The 20,866-nt window shown below is 45.3% G+C and overlaps 1 protein-coding gene across 1 annotated transcript in view; it reads right to left on the bottom strand.

Moving 5' to 3' along the window:
• ATRN (attractin) overlaps positions 1 to 20,866 on the bottom strand; it is a 444,499-nt gene that overhangs the window by 271,954 nt on the left and 151,679 nt on the right. The window lies entirely within an intron of this gene.

Raw genomic sequence — 20,866 nt, forward strand, 5'->3', positions numbered from 1 at the left:
ATCGGCATAATTATGAACATTACAACATAGAAAGAATTTCAGTAAAAGAAAGCAAAGTAATTCCAAATAAGCTGGAGCCATTAAAAAAGGTCAAACAAAAATACATTCATTCAGTCTGCACCTTTCCCAGAGTCCCCTTTAAATCAGGTACCCATCCCCCCCACATCAGGGTTCTCACCAAAGACCCCCTTAAAGAATAAGTTCACCTTTGGAACAGGTTACATGTTCCAACCCTGTTTAAAGTGGAACATGTAACCTCTTCCTGCATCTGCAGCCTCTTGACGCACCCCCCCCCCCCTCCCTCTCCACCCCAAATGCGTCGCCCCCTGTGATACTGGGTGGGGGATCCTCTCCCTGCACCTGCTGTCACAATTTGAAAACTGTGCAGCCATGCGGGGCTCCAGCCACACGGCCACAGCTTCCTGTGATTGAAATGCCTTCAAGTGTCGCCACCCATTGGGGCTGACAGCTTGTAGTGCTCAATAAACTATGAGGGCTCTGGTAGTTCATGGATCTTCCTGCTCTCAGGTAATTACCTGCCTGTATCAGAGGTACAGTGTGTATAGAAAAGAATCACCCCCACACTTTAAAAATAATCACATTTTGTTGCTTTGCAGCCTGAAATGAAGACAGACACAGTTTTTGTTTTATCCAGCTGTATGTACTCTGCAACTTAGAACATTCAATGAAAGGTATAATCCCAATGTTCGAAGAAGAAAAAGAAAAAAAAAAAAAAAAAAAACCACAATCACCGAGTTGGAAATAGGATCACCCCCTTGTGTCAGTATTTTGTTGAACCACCTTTTGCTTTAATTATAGCCTTTAGTCTTCAGGGGGGGGGGGGGGGGTAATGCTTTTTCCAACTCAGTGATCCAGTTTTTTTACTTTTTTTTTTTTTTTTTTTTTTTCAGACATGTTGGTGTTCTATGTTTCATTTGGATGTTATAAGTTGCACTACAGCTGGACAAAACAAAAACTGTGTGTGTCTTCATTTCAAGCTTGAAAGCGACAAAATTTGACTATTTTAAAGGGGGGTGATTCTTTTCAATATCCACTGTATGCTGATTGTGGTCGCAATTCTTTGCAGGCTCCTTTAAAAAAAGAAAATCATTTTTTTACTGTGCGTTTAGGGCCCGCGACACAGACACCCTCCTTACACGAGGGCCCGCGACACAGACACCCTCCTTACACGAGGGCCCGCGACACAGACACCCTCCTTACACGAGGGCCCGCGACACAGACACCCTCCTTACACGAGGGCCCGCGACACAGACACCCTCCTTACACGAGGGCCCGCGACACAGACACCCTCCTTACACGAGGGCCCGCGACACAGACACCCTCCTTACACGAGGGCCCGCGACACAGACACCCTCCTTACACGAGGGCCCGCGACACAGACACCCTCCTTACACGAGGGCCCGCGACACAGACACCCTCCTTACACGAGGGCCCGCGACACAGACACCCTCCTTACACGAGGGCCCGCGACACAGACACCCTCCTTACACGAGGGCCCGCGACACAGACACCCTCCTTACACGAGGGCCCGCGACACAGACACCCTCCTTACACGAGGGCCCGCGACACAGACACCCTCCTTACACGAGGGCCCGCGACACAGACACCCTCCTTACACGAGGGCCAGCGACACAGACACCCTCCTTACACGAGGGCCAGCGACACAGACACCCTCCTTACACGAGGGCCAGCGACAGACACCCTCCTTACACGAGGGTCCACGACAGACTCCCTAATCTAGACTATAGTATCAGAGAAGCACCAATCCATTATAACCAGTTCATGAATCACAGTGACACAAAATACCTCTGCTTTAATGAATTGAACAAACAAATTACATTTCAGATAGAATCAAATCTAATGCACTGGAGTGTTATTAAATTTACAATGATTTTCATGCCAGTTTCAATAACCTGAACACTTTACAAGGAAACACAATAAAACTGTGGGGTAGCAGATTTCCAGAACAGACAGATTTATTTTTACTACAACCAAAAATGATCTCCAGTCCACTGCAGTCTGGATATTCAGCTGTACAGCATAGAGCGTTTATGATATGAACGCAACCTGTATAGTTGTAGTATAAGACAACCACATGTTCAGATGGGTGAACATTGGGAAGAACATGGTGAAGATTCAATATGCCTAACCTGCTCCCCCAGCATCTGGGGGGAACCTAGATTCGCACATCCTCTACTGGGCATTGCACAACTCCAAACTACCAACTAAACTCACAACTCCGGACCTTTTTGCTGTTGCTGCCCTACAAGGAAGAATAGAAGCTGTCATAGTTGAGCTTCCTTTAAAGATACTAGTTCCCTGGCTCTCATGCCAATTTAGTTGCATGACTTACGGATTTCTGGATACCAAAACCGTGCCCATATTAGTTCTGACTTTATAGTGACTTATCTGACCGGCATATTTATCCTCCTATGTTAGTATCTCAAAGTAGTGAAGTTATTAGATCAGTATAACAGCCAATGTTCTGCCGAAAACTCCAACTTGCCAAGAACTCCAACTACATTACTTCTGGTGAGTGTACACCAGGAATAATTGGAGATTTCGACCATTTGGTATTTTTTACAGAACACCGGCAGCCTTTACACTCCGGTACATGCTATAATGAGTGGGCATTGTTAGTCGTCGCCTTAGAGGCAGCCATGTTTATGGTTACTAGCGGGCGGACAAACAATATCCACTCATTAGAGCGTACAGGAAGTTTATACGCTGCTGCCTGTTCTGTGAAAACACCAAGTTGTCGAAATCTCAAATTATTCATGATGTACAGTCACTGGAAGTGACGTGATTGGAGTTCTCGACAAGTTGGAGTTTTCGGCAGAACACCGGAAACTTTGCATTTCCCTTAGCAAATCAGTAATGACAGCCTCTGTATTTTGTTGTGTTCAGGCTTTTAGTTTATCAAACTGAGGGGAATAAGCTCATCAGACCCAAGTATGTTCTTAGGTCCATACCATAAGGTAAGTGCATTGGATTGAAGGCGGTGGGACCCACTTGCATGATGGTGTAGATGTATGACATTTTTTGAGCACATTGGAAGAAGATATAATTTGGACACAGTAACTCCAATTTTTGGGACAAGAAACTTTGTATTGGGACTAGAGCAACTATTTCACGGACTTGCACTACATTATTATTTGGTGATTTCTAGTTTGGATTAGGATTGTCCAGCTTGTAGCTTAGATTTAGGCTTGTTTTAAGTACATGGCAGAGCTGCACAATTCTTTGAAGTGTATTTTTCCCCAAAAAATTGTGTATGAAAGACCGCTGCGCAAATACAGTGTGACATAAAATTTGAAATGATCGCCATTTTATTCCCTCGAGTCTCTGCTAAAATATATATAATGTTTGGGGGTTCCAAGTAATTTTCTAGCAAAAATATGGATTTTAACTTGTAAGCAACAAGTGTCAGAAAAAGGCTTTAGTCTTTAAGTGGTCAAACTGCCCTCATTTACAGACCAAAATGAATCCCTTTGATCTAAAAGAGCCAAATTATACAAGGTTTCGTTTTTATCTCAGCGCTGAGCAATGTTGATGAATATTTTCTAGCTGCCTTTTTCTGTTTTTTGACAGCTCTGAGCGAGGAACGTCTCTGCCCCGTTATATGAATCGTGAAAATGCCGGATTAAGATAGTGAGGGGGTTAGAATCAAGATCGCATTTTAACGATTAATCGTGCAGCTATGTGAGTGGTAGCACAATGACATCAGGGATGGGGCTATACATATAAGTGCATATTACTGCAACATCAAAAACGTGTGGTCCTGGGGAAGCAGAAGATCCACAATACAAGTGGAACAGACTTGCATCTCTGCAGCAGTCAACTTTAGTATCCCCGGGTATACTCATTTTATGTATATTTCTGTCTCCCTATCCTTCTGGCAGGATCACAGAATGTTAAAGATTTAGGAAGCCCAGAAAGACGTCCCTTTGGTGACAAAACGTGTAGAGCAGAGCTACTTGTATAAGTCATTGCGCTACCCAGAATTGAAGGCCGATGCCATTTTTCTGCCAGGATCTTTATTAAAATATACCCATTTTTCCTCCTATGTGAGTGTTATTTTTAATAAATATTAGTTTTAAAGGTTTTTACATTATATAGTGTTTTATTCACTTATATCACGCATTTGGGAGTCGTTTGAGCACTTTTTCGTTTATGTTACATACTGTTATTACCTATAATAGTGCAACACATTACACATTTTTCATTGTGTTAAATATCTCATATATGAGATTGCAGCTTTTTATTGTTTGTTGATAAATGTTGACACAAGCGCAGTATTTTTTTTGTTTTTTACTTTATAGATTTAGGAAAGCCTAGAACCTCCGATATCTTTCATAGCGGTCTGCTGCACTCACACTGGAAATTTCCTTGCACTTCCTGGCACAGTGACAGCATTTTACCCAGGACAGAAAGTTAAAGAATTGCCCCCAGACGAAGCCTAGTAAAAGTACCCAGAATTGGGTAAACCGAGTGGCTGTCTGCCCTTAAAGGGGAAGTCTACCCTAACACAAAAATCGCTACATCTACAGGCATCCACGATCTAATGCTAACCTATCTAGCCCTGTAAAGAAGAAATCAGTACACATACCTTTTTTGAAGCCGATCCGGCCCGTTCCTGTCTCTGCAGAGGAGACAAGTGACAACAGCTGTGAAGTAAATAGGAAGTGACGTCACGTCACCCATAGAGTTACTATGGGGCTTCTGTTCTCGGCTGCCTCTTCTGCACCCACCTACACAGCGAAGCCCCCGCTGACAGCTCAGCGAGGGATCAGACTGGATCGGCTTCAGAAAATATATGTATAGTGATTTCTTCTTTAGAGGGCTAGATAGGTTAGTGTTAGATAATGGATGCCTGTAGATATAGCGAGTGTTAGGGTGGACTTCCCCTTAAAGAATTCTGCACAGTTTCCTAGATAGCAGGAGCCTTGAATTACTTTCTAAAAGATTAAACAGTTTTAAACTATTAATCCAAAGCGCATTAGCGTATTATACTGCAGATGAGAAGTCGGAGAATCCTGCAGCGTGACTGTGTGTGAACTGCAAGTGAATTTGCTGCAGTTGGCACCCATCCTCAGTAAACAGGCCCTCAACGAGCCAAGTTTGTAAAAAGCCTCTTAGACATGTAAACAGTATAAGGCATGTTCTTGGCACAGAGAACTGTGCTCTGCCCAGATGCAAATCGCTTCTAGCCTACACCTTTAAGATGTAGCCGTAAAAACCCTTCCAAAAGATATACAAAAACTAAAGCTGCACTATAGCAGTGAGGGGCTGCCAAGTCCAAGCATGCCATCCATTCCCATACAGAATACCTCTGCTGTGCCCTATGTTGCCTTTATAGCTTCATACTCATTGCTACCCGGCATGTCACCACATCAAAGTCCCCTCACATCTGTTCCCAAATGAATGAAGAGCAACCCAAAAAAAAAAAAACACACTGCAAGCATGCCAGATAGGCAAGTTTACTTAAAGTGTTACTAAACCCAGGACTCTGCATCCACTATATCTTGGCATATGTCCACAAAAGATCGGATTGCACTTTAAAGATCTCCATGGTGTGGAAGCATGGGTCCCGGTGGATGGAGTTCCTATAGATGGTTGCGGAGGACATAAGCCAAACAAGAAAGAAGACTCCTCATAGTGTAATATATTCAGGTATTCCGAATTTATGGAAGTGATTTAAAAATATATGTTGCCAAAGAAAACAACCAAAGTTCAAACCCGCACTATCTCCCGTGATCGGTCATGTTCCCCTGCGGTCACCCGTTCTCCGTACACCAGCACTTTTTGCACAGTTAACATTTGCACTAATATACTTATGAATATATATTTTTTGCACTAGATTCTTAAAGTATTGATTATGGAAGGTTATTTTCACTATTTAAATTTTAAGTGTATTCATTTAGTGTAAAGCCCTATTTGAGCGCTTGGTTTTACCGGAGGACTTAGCGCTGCCATTTCTATACTCATACAGCAGGCCTGTATCAGTTCCAAGTAAAGCTTGTAGGAGGAGTTTTCATTCTCCCCTGATCCTGTCTGGACAGTGCTGATTGGCCCTGTGCTGATCACATGCACTCTCCCAAGAAAAGAAAAAAAAAACTCTAGCAATACAAACCAAAACTGAGCATGTGCAGCCCGTCCCCTAGCTCTGGAAACCAAACTGAGCAAGTGCAGCCCGTCCCCTAGCTCTGGAAACCAAACTGAGCAAGTGCAGCTCGTCCCCTAGCTCTGGAAACAAAACTGAGCATGTGCAGCCCGTCCCCTAGCTCTGGAAACCAAAACTGAGCATGTGCAGCCCGTCCCCTAGCTCTGGAAACCAAAACTGAGCATGCGCAGCCCGTCACCTAGCTCTGGAAACCAAACTGAGCAAGTGCAGCTCGTCCCCTAGCTCTGGAAACCAAACTGAGCATGTGCAGCCGTCCCCTAGCTCTGGAAACCAAACTGAGCATGTGCAACCCGTCCGCTAGCTCTGGAAACCAAACTGAGCATGTGCAGCCGTCCCCTAGCTCTGGAAACCAAACTGAGCATGTGCAGCCGTCCCCTAGCTCTGGAAACCAAACTGAGCATTTGCTGCCCGTCCCCTAGCTCTGGAAACCAAACTGAGCATTTGCTGCCCGTCCCCTAGCTCTGGAAACCAATCTGAGCATGTGCAGCCCGTTCCCTAGCTCTGGAACTATCGGTTTTGTTTTTTTGTTGTGTTTTTTTTTGGAGGCAGCGAAAAGGGAGGATCAGAGAAGACAGAATCAAACAGCCTTTATACACAATGCAAAGGATTACCCCTTAGGTTCCACAGTGAGTATTAACAAGCATGCTTCACTGCATATACAGACTGATTTTACTGTTGTGGGTTTGGTAGCAGTTTAACATTCCCTAAAGCGAAACTACACAAACCAGCATCTAAATAAGAAAAGCAATGGTGCCACTTCCAAACCTTTCAACAAATTAAAATGCTTTGTAATCCACCCTATTATGCATTCTTCCTGCCGCCCACCATCTTGCCAAGCCCTTCCCAGCCGCTTTGCCAAGTGCAAGTGGGACTTCCAGATTTCCTAACAGAAATGAAATCTACAGGTAATCAGAAGGTAGTCCGCTTATTTGAAAGAAACGGACCTAAAATTGCCTTTGGATTTAGAAGAATGCTTCATATCTTTCAGGCCACACACTACAGCTTCCAAACATCACAATTCAATGGTATCTGTCAGCATCATCAGTATGTTTCAAGCTGCATTACAGTGGAAACTGATTAAGCGAATGACTCATGGAGCTATCCGATTCTGTGCGTGATCTATAATGGATCAGCAGCTGATAGAAATACAGCTATAAAGAGAATGACCACTGCAAGTGATTTCTCCTTCCATCTTCTGAAAGTAGAAAAAGGCAAGATAGTGCAGGACCGTTCAGGGATAAACAATTTATGTGGAGAGCAAAGCTGGCCATAGATGAAGTTCAGCAGGAACCAGCTGAATTTCAATCCATTTATGGGCAGGCTGGTTGCACTGAAATTGATCCAATCGATGGACTTCAGTACACCCAGCCTGTCAATTTTTTTCATTTTTCACTCCTGGAGGCTATAGGTGCCAGCAGTTATTGTATTCTGCCGGTGGAGAAGGCTCTCCATGCTCCCCACCGGCAGAACACAAAAAAGAAAATTGCATAATGAATGGTCTGCCTCGGTTTCCAGGAATACAAAGGAGGTTTGCAATCAGATGTACCTCGACAGACCATAAATGCAGAGGCTCTGTTTATACAAGGGGAGGTTCCAGAAAAGTCCTCCCTATTCTATGCCGATGCATTTTGAGGATGGTACCAATTTTACAGCATGTGAGATTATATGCTGATGATGGGGGTATCTCGCTTAAGCCAGCCAAAGACTGAACTGAATCTTGGCTGGTTCCGCAAGGACCAGCCGAGAATGGATCCATCTATGGGCAGGCTGATTGTACCGACATTGTTGCATCAATCGACTTCAGTACAACCAGCCTGTTGGATTTTTGCATGTGATTACTGCCAGTGGCTGGCTATAGCCACCCGCAGTAATGATTGTGTTCAGCACTGTGGGAGGGATTCCCCCATCAACACATTTAGTGTTGATGGGGGAATCGACCGATTTTCTTTCCTGCAACCCGTAGTTGCAAGAAAGTAAATCACATCTATGACTTGCCTTAACCACTTAAGCCCCGGAGGATTTGGCTGCTAAACGACCAGAGGGTATTTTGCGATTCGGCACTGCGTGACTTTAACGGACAATTGCGCGGTCGTGCGACGCTGTACCTAAACGAATTTGGCGTCCTTTTTTTCCCACAAACAGAGCTTTCTTTTGGCGGTATTTGAACACCTGTGCGATTTTTTGATCACGCGCTATAAACAAAAAAAGAGCGTAAATTTTGCAAAAATAGCAATATTTTTCCCTTTTTTTTTATATGAAATTCCCCCAAAAAAAATGTAAAAATCAAAATCTTTTAATATTTTCGGCCAATTTGTTTTATGCTACCTATGTTTGGTAAAAAAAAAATCGCAGAAAGCGTATTTTGATTGGTTTGCGCAAAAGTTATTGCGTTTACTAACAAAGGGAAAGATTTTTGTCATTTTTGTTGTTTTTTTTTAACGCGTAATGGCGGCGATCTGCGATTTTTTTTGCGGTACTGCGACATTGCGGCGGACAGATCGGACCCTTGACTGACATTTTTGACACTTTTGGGGTTACCAGTGACATTTCTACAGTAATCAGTGCTATATATATGCACTGTTACTGTAAAAATACACTGGTAGTGAAGGGGTTAACTTTATTTGAGAGGGAGGGGCTGTGTGTGTCCCTAGGGGCGTGATTCTAACTGTGATTGGCTGTGGCTTCAACTGTATGCAGAGTGATCAATGGATCTACATAGTAGATCCATGTGATCATCTCTCATACAGAGAGGAGAATGACAGGCAGCTTGTTTACACAAGCTGCCTGACTTTCTCCCTCTCCCCCGCCGATCGCAGAGTGGCCGGCGGCGATCGGGTCCGCCGGTCACACGCGCGGGGGGGTCCGTGACCACGTGGGAGCGGGAGCGCGCCTCCGGCGCGCTTCCGTGACCACGTGGGAGCGGGAGCGCGCCTCCGGCGGCGCGCGCTCGCTCCCTAAACCCTCACAGGCGAGCGACGTAGACCTACGTCACTTTGCCTGTGAGGGGCTGACCGCCGCCGTAGATAGTCGTGCGGCGGTCGGCAAGTGGTTAAAGGGATTGTAAAAGCAGAAGGTTTTTTATTATAGTAATGCATTCTATATTTTAAGATAAAAAAAAAAAAACCTGTGCAGCAACCCCCCTCAGCCCCCCTAATACTTACCTGAGCCCATCCTTACGCAGCGATGTTGCAGGAAATTCTCAGCTGCCCGGGACTTCTCTCCTAATTGGCTGAGACAGCAGGGTGGTGCGATTGGCTCCCGCTGCTGTCAATCGAAGTCAGTCAGCCAATCAGGAGGGGGTCCCAAGTCGCGGCTCCATTTCTAAATGGAGACAGGGAGCTGTGACTTGGCTAGGGTCCCCCATAGAAAGCTGCTTGTTGTGGGGGCAACAACAGGAGCAAGGAGCACAGAAGAGGGACCCTAGAAGAGGAGGATCTGGGCTGCCCTATGCAAAACCAACTGCACAGAGGAGGGAAGCATAACATGTATGTTTTTTAAAAAAAAAAAATAATAATAATAAATAACAGACTTTCCATAACTTGAAGCCCCAAACACACAGGCAGAATATCGGCTGGTATTGACCAGTTTGAGAGAAACTAGCCGACATTCGGCGTGTGTGTACAGCAGACTGTCCAGGTTCTGTCGAAGGGGCGTGATCGGAAAAAAAAAAACTGATTTTTGTCTTCCGTAAAATCCTTTTCTCTGAGGTACACTGACAGACACAGCTTCAAGTCTTAAGACTATTGGGCTTATGCTCTCCCTCTCTAAGAGTAAGACTAGGTGGAAACCTTTTTGGTTATGCCCCTGGGGCAGTCCCAGAGGGTATACCATCACTTCCTGCTGTAGGACTCCAGTTTGTAACAAGCAGTGTCAGAAGAACAAAGAACTCAACCCCAACAGAGGGGCGGGTGCTGTGTCTGTCACTGAACCTCGAAGAAAATGATTTTACGGTAAGACAAAAATCCAATTTTCTCTTTCGTTCACTGACAGACACAGCTTCAAGTCTTCAGACCATTGGGATGTCACAAAGCAGTGTCAACATGAGGAGTGGGGAAAAAAAACACAGCAAAACGAAGAATTCCCAACAAGGCTAAACATAGCCAACCAGGAACAACTGGAGTTCACCACCAGGAAAATTTTTCACCCTCAAGAAGCTGAAGCCTCCGCAAACGCAGCCTGCAAAACTTTGCGGCCAAACGCCGCATCCGAAGATGCAAGTACATCCACCTTATAAAATTTTGTGAATGTGTGTACAGGCGACCATGTAGCCGCCTTGCACACCTGAACAACTGACGCCTGATGACGGAAGGCCCAGGAGGCACTGAGCGCCCTCGTAGAATGCGCCTTAACAGGGAAAGGAGGAACCTGACCCTTAAAAGAATAGGCCTGCACCACCGTCTGCCTGATCCACTTGGAAATGGTCACAGCAGATGCGGCCTGCCCCTTACAAGGTCCATCCGTAAGAACAAAGAATTGGATTTCCTAATCGGTTCAGTCACCACCAGGTACAACCGAATCGCCCTTACCACATCTAAAGAATGCAAGGCAATTTCTTTAGGATGCGTAGGCTTAGGACATAGGGACGGTAGAACAAGGTCTTCATTCAAATGAAACCCCAGGACAACCTTGGGAAGGAATGCCTGACAGGGTCGCAACACCACTTTGTCCCTTTGAATCACCAAGTAAGGTGACGACAGGACAACGCAACCAACTCCGACACGCGGAAGTAATAGCTATTATGAAAGCCACCCTCTGCGACAAAGTGAGCAGAGGAATTTCTCAAATATTTTCAAAGGGAGGCCTTTGAAGCACCGACAGAACAAAATTGAGATCCCACGGAGGTACCAGGGATCGCACCGCAGGAACCAGATGGCAAACTCCCTGCACAAAAGTGTAAACCAAGGACTTCGTCGCCAACAGCCTTTGAAAAATGTAGCCAAGGCAGAAATCTGGCCCTTGATGGTGCGGTTCATTCTATGTGGGGAAGACAAAACAGGAGTTCCAAGCACGGGCCAACAAACATCTAGCAGGCATGAGGATAGGCAACCTCTATTTGCCTTTAGGCAGACATGTTGCTTGGGACCATCACTATCGCATGCCCCGAGTCAACTTCACTGTTTTGGACCGCATTCACATTCCACCAAGGGGCGGTGACTGGAATAAGTTATTACTCCAAAGGGAGGCACGATGGATCCGGACCCTTGATGCCACCAAACGACCAGGTCTTAATGAGGCGGAGAGCTTCAGACCCTTTTTGGAAGGGTTTAGCTCTGGGAAGACAGATTAAACATCTTTCAGGCCTCCCCATTCTTCCACTTTTATCCTCCCCCCCCCCTTTTTTTTTTTGTCCATTCCCAACCTTCTTCCTCTTTCCCTTCCCCCCTTTCCCTCCCCCCCCCTTCTTTTTGCCATTTGACATATGTTCCAAAACAGGGCTGATTCTTTGGATTTTTTGAATTATGTTTAATAATGTTTGCATATTGATTTTCAATGTAGAGACCTATATGTGTTTCTATTTTTCATATTTTGTTATTTGTTTATAAATTTGATATGTATTTTTCTAAATATGGATGCGCTGCGTTGTATTGCCTGTTGGCTGCAGCATTATAGACTGTGGGTGTTCTCTTACTTGCTGACACGTTTAGCATTGACCCCTTTTTATTGTTTGACTGTTATTTTTCTATTGGACCATGACATAGCCATATTTATCACTCTTTTTTGGCTACAAAAGATCCTAATGAGCAGTATCTATACAAGGATCAGTTTTGTTTATCTGATGCCTAATATATCATTGGTATTAAGCTACTTTAAGGCTGCAGCCTTTAATATATTATAAATATCTTTTTGTGGTTGGCCAGAGGGGAATCTTTGTGGTGGTTAGCTTTGCTCCTCCAGTCAGGCACAGGTGAGCCTGCACACACATTTATATGTGGTGGGCATTGAGCGATGTGCACTGCAGGGCCGAGGTCTTGTACCTCCGCCTGCTTAACACTCGCCCCCCCCCCCTGTGTCGGTGGACTGTATTTTCCTCTCAACTTGGACGGAGATGGCTGACCTCTGGCGTCATTTCCGGAGCGCCGGCCGGGACACTTCCGCTCCGTCAGCTGTGAGGCGATGACTTCCGGGTCTCGCCAATCAGTGGGAGGTACCCATTGCGCGGCGCTATTACCACGGGCCACCAAGGGCCACTGCCGGCGCTATTACCCTCCGCTCTCCTCTGTGGAAGGAGGCGGTATGGGGATTTTTTGTATGCGGATCATACTTTATCAGTTCGCCGATTAGAGCAGAGTGGTGTATCTTTTTTATGGGAAGTCTATCACATCTTGGACCCAGTATACAGTCACAGGGGATTCTTTCTTGTAAGTATTTTTGCAACATTGATCCGGTCCTTACCTGTGGGCTCAACCCTTTGTAAGCTCTGTGGTTGGGGGTTGGGTTTGGTTATTATCTTTTTCTCCGCCCCACTGTTTCTATATAAGTGGCATGAATGGCCATGTTTTTTACCATTACTATACACACATTATTTTCTTTGTTTTAAGGCACCGCACCTTAGGGGGTCCCTATAGATCTACACCCCTTGACCCTACTGGAAGTGCAGGCTTTCCTACCACATTGGGGGTTTGGATTAGCCTTTTGGTTTTTCCTCTTCCTCCCCCTCCTCTCTCCGCCATCAGTCAACTCAAGATATTTGAACTCCGAAGATATACATGAAATGATTTAGAACAGGAGGACTTGGTGGGTATTGGCTCATGTGTCAGTAGTTGAAGTGCTCATGTCTTTGGCTGCTGGTTGTCAGGCAAGTTATGCAGTACATTCATATACTCTCTCTTTTTTTCTTTTTTTTCTGTGTGTTTGCATGTTTTTGATTTTTTAGGAAAAGGGGATCACTAATTTGTACATATCCCTGATGAAGATTGGAACTCAAAAGTTCAACCATTTCGAAACGCGTTGGTTTCAATACTCTCCCTCCCCCAGGGGTCACACCCCAGGGCGGGAGTGGTGTATCCCCCAATTCTTTCTTTTCTTTCTGATGCATTATTGTATGTTACTTCTTGGTCCTATCTGCCCATGACCAACTTCGGTTTCTTCAGTTTTTGGCCATGGGAGTAGGATTAGGCTGCATGTAATTTTTCCAGTTTGACATATCCCTCCCTAAAGAGGAGAACAACACATTTTGTGTTATACTTTGCACTTGATGGTGCCCAGAGCCAAACGTTGATCTACACCCAATTGTAGAAATTCCAACAGTCGAGACACAGAAAAGGGGCGGGGAGAACCCCCACCCAGACTCACACCAAGTAATGTACGCCTTCCAAACTCAATGATAAACCTTCCTGGAAGTAGATTTCCTAGCCTTCAACAGCATAGGAATCACCGACTCCGACAGCCCTCTGTCTTTCAGCACCTGGCTTTCAATAGCCACGCCGTTAAAGCCAGCGACCATAAAGCAGGATGGAAGATTGGTCCCTGAGACAGAAGATCTTCCCTGAGAGGAAGCTTCCAAGGGACATCTGCTACCAGCCTTTCCAGGCCTGCGTACCAAGACCAGCGAGGTCAGTCTGGTGCCACCAGAATGACAAATTCCTTCTACCTTGATTCTGCGTAGCAGTCTCGACAGAAGTTGTATTGGAAGAAAGGCATAAATCAGATGATACTGACTGCAAGGGAACACCAGAGCGTCTTTGGCGTCGGCCAGAGGATCCTGAGATCTTGACACAAACCTCTGCACCTTTCTCTTGAGACGGGAAGCCAGCAGGTCCACATCAGGGGTCCCCCACTGAAGACCGAGTTGATGGAAAACCTCCAGGTGAAGAGACCATTCTCCCGGATCCAACGTCTGCCGACTGAGATAGTCCCCTTGCCAATTCTCTACCCCCGGAATGTGCACAGCAGAGAGGGCAGGAACATATCGTTCTGCCCACCTCAAGATGCCGGCGACTTCCCGGGCCACCAGGGCACTTTGTGCCCCCATGATAAATGACATATGCCAGGGCCGTAGCATTGTCCGATTGTATCCGCACAGGGCGTCCCTGCAGACGATCCATCCATTGAGACAGACAAAGTCTGATCGCCCGAGTTTCCAGGATGTTGATCGGCAACCTGGACTCTTCCCGAGTCCAGATACCTTGGACTGAACACACTCCCAAGACACCTCTCAACCTGAACAGAGTGGTATATGTGGCGATTACAGTCCAATACAGGGGAAGAAAGGATTTCCCCAGACGTAGAGCCGGGGAGCAGAGCCACCATAGGAGAGACTCCCTCGAACCCTGACTCAGATTGTCCAATGACAGACAGAAAAAACTGGAGTCCTACAGCAGGAAGTGATGGTATACCCTCTGGGACTGCCCCAGGGGCATAACCAAAAAGGATTCCAGCTAGTCCTACTCCTAGAGAGCGAGAGCATAAGCCCAATGGTCTGAAGAATTGAAGCTGTGTCTGTCAGTGAACGAAAGAGAAAGATCTGCTGATCAATGCGCTCAGCCAGAGAGAGCTGACCAGTGTGTGCTTGCGTGGGGATGGGGGGGGGGTTGGAGGGAGCCCCCCCTGTCAGAACACAATAGCCAAGTGGGGAGATCGCTGTACTAGCATTGGATATGTTACTACAGCGGCTCCTACTGAGCTCTTCAGTTTTTTTCGTTTTTTTCGTTCAGCCTACTGGGTTGAACAAAGATAAAAAAAAAAGAAGAAAATGGACAGTGTGTACCAGGCTTTAGAAACATCTCGGCAGCGACATAGCAATCAGCTGCGTGGGTGTTCCTGATACCCACAATTCACATGAACGTGTCATTCCAGGATCTGGGTTTACTTTTGGCAAACTTAGTGCAGAATGGATTTGCAGTCCTTCACTATGGTTTTAAGGTGTGCCCAACTCAATGTTTTTAATAATGCTTTTATTATTTTATTGTGCCATTATATCCTTTTTATGATGATATCCCTGTGTCCTTTGTCCTACTTGTCTCCTTTTAAAGAGATGAGAATGAAAGACCTCTAAGCACAGAGTGAAGCTGCTAACAAGATGTCTATTTTCCACTCGGTAATGAGCTTCTCGGTTCTAAGAGACAATTGTATGAAGGGATCAGTAGTGGCAAATCCTGTGAATGTGTAATAGTAAATAATACTCATCTAATAAAAGAACATAAAATATTAAAGCAGAGACCACACTGGCTGGCAGACAAATGTCCAGCTGTGTTATCTGTTGGGATCTGCTCATTACTCATGTTTCTCTCCTCACCATACAACTAAAAATCACAAGCATCAAAAAAAAAAAAAAAATTCCATCGTAAGTTTTTAGTTTGCTTTAGCACTACTTCAAGCTTGTTGAAAGCCTGCTAACAAGTTGCTTAACCACTTCAGCGCCGACAGGTTTTCCCCCTTCACGACCACGCCATTTTTTGTGATACGGCACTGTTCCATTAACTGACAATTGCGTGGTCGTATGACACTGTACCCAAATAAAATTTCTGTCCCACAAAGAGGGGTTTTTTTCGTGGTATTCGATCACCTTCTGCGGTTTTTATTTTTTGTGCTATAAAAAAAGACCACTTTGAAGAAAAGAAAAGAAAAAAAAAAACTTTTACTTTCTGCTATAAAACATACCCAACAAAAAAAAAATAGAATTTTAGCATCAATTTAGCCCAATATGTATTCTGCTACAAATATGGGACTGGACCCAAGTCTAGACTCGTCGACTGGGTTTTCCCATCTCGCGCTACAAAGGCAGAATGAAACCAGGAGATTGGGGGAGTGTCAACTAGTGGATTCCTGGAGGGTGAGACACCCAGAACCTAGAGATTACATTTGTTATTCTTCAGTACATGGGTTTTATTTAAGGATTGATTATATTTTAATAGAGCATCAACTTCTAGTCTCTCTTGGGGATGCGATAATTAAGCCCATTACACTCTCTGATCATGCCCCAGTGATAGTACAGTTAGATTTACTTTCAGTAGTGTCTAGGGGTAGGACCTGGAAATTGAATGACTCACTCATTCAGGATCCCAGAACAGTCGAGAAAGTGGAGGAGATGGAGAGCTTCTTCGCTATCAATGATACATCAGAGATTTCACAAACCACCTTGTGGGAATCGCATAAGGTCTTATACAAGAGGGATATTAATAGGCATTGGGACACAAAGAAAAAAAAAAAAAAGGAAGGAGAGGAGGAATCCGCTACTTCGGGAGATACATATATTGGAACAAAGGACTAGACCAAAGGGCATCCCAGAGAAGAGAGTTGACGGAGAAGAGATGGGAGTTGATGGCAACTATGGAGCAGGAGACAAAAAGCGCATTTCATAGTTATGAAAGAAAAATAATATCAATGGGGAAATAAGCCTGGTAAATGGTTAGCAAAAGTAGGGAGGGAGGAATAAAAACACATCCCATATCCCCAAAATTAAAAACGAGAATGGAGAAATTGTGCATTCGTCCCCAGATATTGCCCAGGTGTTCCACTCGTATTACAGTCAGCTCTACAATGTTAGACAGAAAGGGAAAGGTAGGTAAGGAAGATATGGCTTTGAGGAAATACCTGCAGGAGCTTAATCTCCCAAGACTACCCAGAGATGAGCTAGAGGACCTAGAAGCCCCAAAACACGGGAGGAGGTGAGGTGGGCGATAAAGCACATGGCCCTGAGGAAGAGTCTGGGCCCTGATGGATACTCGATCCTGTGTTAATAAAGGTTCCAAAAAATGTTAGTTCCGAAACTATGCGAGTACTTCAACACACTGGGGGAAGGAGAGAATTTCAGTCTCCATTCACACTGGTACGACTTGTCAGGCGACCTGGTCAGCCTGACAAGTCACGCACCGTTGCGTCCCATAGTGTAGTGCAGGAACGGTTCTAATAGGAGCGACACAAGGCGCTCCGACTTAGAAAAAGGGTCCTGTACTACTTCGGGGCGTCCTGGAGCGACATGCATAGACATTCATTTTATGAAGTCCGTGCAAGTCGTGCCGAAGTCGCGGTGCACGCGACTTCACGTCGCCCCCTAAGTCGGAGCGCCATAGTGTGAACCGAGCCTAAAGCGTAACTCTACATTTGTTGAGAAGAAAACATTCCCCTCTGGGTGATCTCTGTACATTACAAGGATTTAAAAAAAAAAAAAAAAAAAAAAAACTTTGTTGCAGATTCCTACCTTTTGTTATTCTGAAGAAATCATTGTTTGTTCCTCTGTGCTGAGTGGGTCAAATGGGAGTGGTTTCCATTTTGATTGGTTTGCACAAAAGTTATCACGTCTACAAACTACGGGAAAGATTTATGTCATTATCATTGTTTTTTTTTTTTACTAGTAATGGCGGTGATCTGCGATTTTTTGCAAGGCTGCGACATTGCGGCAGACAGATCGGACCCCGGAGTGACTTTTTTTTTTGGGGGGGGGGGGGGGACCAGTGACATTACTACAGTAATCAGTGCTATAAATATGCACTGTTACTGTAATAATGACACTGGCAGGGAAGGGGTTAACACTATGGGTGATCAAGGGGTTAAACATGAGCCTAGGGGAGTGATTCTAACTGTGGGGGGCGGGTGTAGCTTGTGAAATGACCATAGAGACATGTGATCCTATATAGAAGGTTTACATGAGCTCTGTGATCATTTCAGGGAGGACGGTCAGCTGTGTTTACAACAGCCGACAATCCTTTCTCAGCAGGGAACGATCCCCGGTGTCAGGCAACAATCGGAGCCGCCTGCCCGCTGCATTGGCTTCCTTGATGACGAGCGGGGCGGGAGCGCGCCGCTGGCGGCGTGCGCTAACCCCCTAGGCGACTGCCGTACATGTACGGCGATTCATGCAGGAGCGGCTGCCTGCTGCAGTACATCTGCAGCGGGCGGTCGTAAAGAGGTTAAAAGTCAGCAGATACACTTTTTGTAAACACAAACGGGTGGAACTATAGTTTAAAATGTTTTGTAAATGTTTTAAATGGAATGAAATAAAATTGTTCTTGTGATAGATTTCTTATGCAGTGCCATGCGAAAGTATTCGGCCCCCTTGAACTTTGCGACCTTTTGCCACATTTCAGGCTTCAAACATAAAGATATAAAACTATTTTTTTGTGAAGAATCAACAAGTGGGACACAATCATGAAGTGGAACAAAATTTATTGGATATTTCAAACTTTGTTAAATAAAAAACTGAAAAATTGGGCGTGCAAAATTATTCAGCCCCCTTAAGTTAATACTTTGTAGCGCCACCTTTTGCTGCGATTACAGCTGTAAGTCGCTTGGGGTACGTCTCTATCAGTTTTGCACATCGAGAGACTGAAATTTTTGCCCATTCCTCCTTGCAAAACAGCTCGAGCTCAGTGAGGCTGGATGAAGAGCGTTTGTGAACAGCAGTTTTCAGTTATTTCCACAGATTCTCGATTGGATTCAGGTCTCTGCAGTTCATCCAGAGTGATCATGGGCCTCTTGGCTGCATCTCTGATCAGTCTTCTCCTTGTATGAGCTGAAAGTTTAGAGGGACGGCCAGGTCTTCGTAGATTTGCAGTGGTCTGATACTCCTTCCATTTCAATATTATCGCTTGCACAGTGCTCCTTGGGATGTTTAAAGCTTGGGAAATCTTTTTGTATCCAAATCCGGCTTTAAACTTCTCCACAACAGTATCTCAGACCTGCCTGGTGTGTTCCTTGTTCTTCATGATGCTCTCTGCGCTTTAAACAGATCTCTGGCAGGTCCATTTATACAGAGTCTTGATTACACACAGGTGGATTCTATTTATCATCATTAGTCATTTAGGTCAACATTGGATCATTCAGAGATCCTCACTGAACTTCTGGAGAGAGTTTTCTGCACTGAAAGTAAAGGGGCTGAATAATTTTGCACGCCCAATTTTTAAGTTTTTTATCTGTTAACAAAGTTTGAAATATCCAATAAATTTCGTTCCACTTCATGATTGTGTCCCACTTGTTGTTGATTCTTCACAAAAAAATTACAGTTTTATATCTTTATGTTTGAAGCCTGAAATGTGACAAAAGGTCGCAAAGTTCAAGGGGGCCGAATACTTTCGCAAGGCACTGTATGTTCATATAAAAGTCCTCTGACTACAAATGGCGTTATGGTACATTTTTTGCAACACGGGGGGCATTTAGTATAACGTTTTTAAATTATGAATAGCATAATGAAGATTTTAAACAACCAGGATCATCATTTTCAACTATGGGGATTTACTGCTGTCCTGAGCCCCCTATATGGCTGCTTTCACAACAATGTGCTGCGGATTACCTGCAGCGAGGGTGCAGCGCAGTTCTCCTGCGGCTTTCTGCAAGTTAGCTGTGCTTCGCCATAGACTTCCACAGGTGTGGTGAACTTTCTGAAAACACACAAAACCTCTGTATTCATGAGGTTTGGCAAGCTTTCAAGTGATACTGAAGTTTTGGGGTATTTTTCGTTAAAAATAAACTTGTTATACTTTCCTGCTCTGTGCAGTGGTTTTGCACAGAGCAGCCCGGATTCCTCCTCTTCTCTCTGTGCTCCTGGCCCCTTCCTCCTGCCAAGTACCCTCCCCAGCAAGCTGCCTGCTATGGGGGCACCCAAACCGAGCAGCAGCTCCGTGTGTCCATTCAGACACTGAGCCACAGCCTGGCCCAGCCCCCTTTCTATCCTCATTGGCTCACTGACTTTGATTGCCAGCAGCAGGAGCAAATGGCTCTGCGCTGCGGTCTCAGTCAATAAGGAGGGGAATCCCGGACAGCTGAATCTCTAGGGCAGGGATATGCAAACTGTGGCCCTCCAGCTATTGCAGAACTACAAGTCCCATGAGGCATAGCAAGACTGACAGCCACAAGCATGACAGCCAGAGGCATGATGGGACTTGTAGATTTGCAACAGCTGGAGGGCCACCATTTGCATATCCCTGCTCCAGGGGAACATCATTGGATCTAGATCAGGGATCCTCAAACTACGGCCCTCCAGCTGTTGGGGAACTACACATCCCATGAGGCATTGTAAAACTCTGACATTCACAGACATGACTAAGCATGATGGGAATTGTAGTTCCTGAACAACTGGACATCAGGTAATAATTAGGGGGGCTGCTGCACACAGAAGGCTTTTCATCTTCATGCATAGAATGCATGAAAATAAAAAAAGCTTCTGCCTTTAAAACCACTTTCAGGAAGCGCACCAAACGCACAGGATATAATAGAAGTCTATGGCTCACTGAAGCTAACCCACAGGAAAGCCGCAGGTGCACTGAACCGGCAGATCCGTGTGAAAGCAGCCTGATAGTTATTAACCCTTTTATAGAGGTTAATAAGCCTATTGCAAAAGCTGTATGTGTTTTTTAAAACACTGACCTTCTTTTCCTCTTGTAGGTGCGTCTGGCATCACTCTCCAGGCTGCTAGAAAGGATTAGAGGTGTAGTGTGGTTAGTATCACTCCGCCTGGGACAGGAGCTGGCGCTAGCGAAGCCGCATCGGCTTATTTGGCGCCTGATCCCTCTGCGGCGGCCGCCACCAGCTTACTACACTCTGATCCTCTGGGATGGCAGGTCAGCAAGTCCAGATCATGATCTTTTGCCAACCACGGGCATGTGCTTCCCTGGTTTGAGGGCCACATCAGAGAGCCCCACGAGCCACGTTAAGCACCCCTGCGTTAAGGGACTGCATTGAAGTGCTTTTGTTCATGTCTGATTGGACTACATTCCCATAAAAGTC

The sequence above is a fragment of the Pelophylax lessonae genome (genome assembly GCF_965119305.1).
Source record: "Pelophylax lessonae genome assembly, chromosome: 1".
Taxonomy (NCBI): domain Eukaryota; kingdom Metazoa; phylum Chordata; class Amphibia; order Anura; family Ranidae; genus Pelophylax; species Pelophylax lessonae.